This window comes from Corvus brachyrhynchos, unplaced genomic scaffold, assembly GCF_000691975.1.
Source record: "Corvus brachyrhynchos isolate BGI_N302 unplaced genomic scaffold, ASM69197v1 scaffold26, whole genome shotgun sequence".
NCBI classification, from domain to species: domain Eukaryota; kingdom Metazoa; phylum Chordata; class Aves; order Passeriformes; family Corvidae; genus Corvus; species Corvus brachyrhynchos.
The window spans coordinates 4,533,716-4,535,091 of NW_008239324.1; the positions used below are offsets into that span (position 1 = coordinate 4,533,716).

Below are 1,376 nucleotides of genomic sequence, written 5' to 3' on the forward strand. Positions count from 1 at the left end.
TGCTCTGGCTTCCTACTGACCTCCGTAGGAGCTGGGATCTCTGCACACAGGTTCCAGAACCCAGCTCTCTAGCAACTCCTTTCACCTTCTGCCTTTGCTAACTCAAGGGTGCTGAACTTCATCCAGACATGTGTGAATTAGGAAAGTTCTGTCCATCATTTTTATGTTGACTTTTGTCCAAATGTAGACTGGATTCAGAAGCAGAGTGCTCATTAGTGTTTTTGCTAAAATGTGGATTCTCTTCCACCTGGATGCCTGGTTTGATTAAAGTCAGACTGGCAAATCTGTGCCACAGGGATCTCATTTCCTCGCTGACTGTACTTTACAATGTTTTGCTGTATCCATGTTTTCAGTCAGGGCTGAGTCCCTTCCAGCTCAGTGTTCAATGAGCAAACATGACTGCCATCACTGCCACAAGGGTCACTTGAAATGAAGTTTTAAGCACTTCCAAATGCAATGGTCAGTTTTTATCCCTAAGGTACAAAGTTACAAATCATACTTTAGGGAAGAGGTGGGACAGAACCATTTTGAACTCTGCCTTACTAGAGTCTAGTAACTTCAGGGCTTTGGTTTCCCTGGCCAGGATTAACTGAGGTAAAATTTTCAGAAGTGCCTAGGACTCCTACTTTGTATCAACTGCTCTGTGAGATTAAGGTCTTCAGGCCCAAGTCCACAATGGCTTCTAGGCATCTGCTGTCCCCTTGGACTGGAGGTGACCTTAGAGCCCCTCTGTCTTTGTTGACATGGGACTAAGTGCCTGTGTTCTTTGTGGAAAAGATGTGAACGCTTTGGAAAATTTTGCCCCAGACCGTCTTCCATGCAGCTGGTGCTGGGCAGAGGAAGCCAATGGTGGCAGAGGAGGGAGCTGTGTTGCAGAGAAGCAGAGAACTGTCCTGTTCATTTCACAAAGGGAAAGACTGTACACTTTGACTGGCTTTCTGCCGCCATCCACGCCGGGGGCACCTTTGTCAAGCTGGATACTCCATGACAAGTGCGGTGTCACCATTGCTCCCTCCCCTCCCCATGGCTTTGGGGAGAGGGATGGGAGGTGGTGACTCCACAGGCCCTCATCGGGGGAAATGAATTGTAGCAAAGTTGTCCATTCAACAATAAAAACATCCTGAAGGCTGTTTGTTGTTCTTTAATTCCTGTCCTGGTGAGAGCGGGGCACCTGTATGCGCTCGGGTGGAATATTCGTGCCGGGGCGGCCCAGGTCATCGCACTGATCGCTGGGCTGCAGCAGCTGCGTGCTGTCCCCAACCCTCGGAGCTCTACTCTCTGATGAGAAACCCCTTTTACTAAAACGCCACTCCCAAGCGAGTACCGCTGTCTCACTGTCCGCCCCGCAGGCCGGGACCCGGCCCGCCCAGGACGCG

The 1,376-nt window shown here is 50.2% G+C and overlaps 1 protein-coding gene across 1 annotated transcript in view; it reads left to right on the forward strand.

The window, feature by feature from the left end:
• The window catches only part of RSPRY1 (ring finger and SPRY domain containing 1), a 25,996-nt gene extending 24,866 nt beyond the window's left edge, over positions 1 to 1,130 (forward strand). Inside the window, exon 17 of the mRNA XM_008638726.2 lies at positions 1 to 1,130. This exon is cut by the window's left edge and continues 1,542 nt beyond it. The gene's annotated coding sequence lies outside the window, so the exon portion shown is untranslated.
• The last annotated feature ends 246 nt before the right edge of the window (positions 1,131 to 1,376 follow it).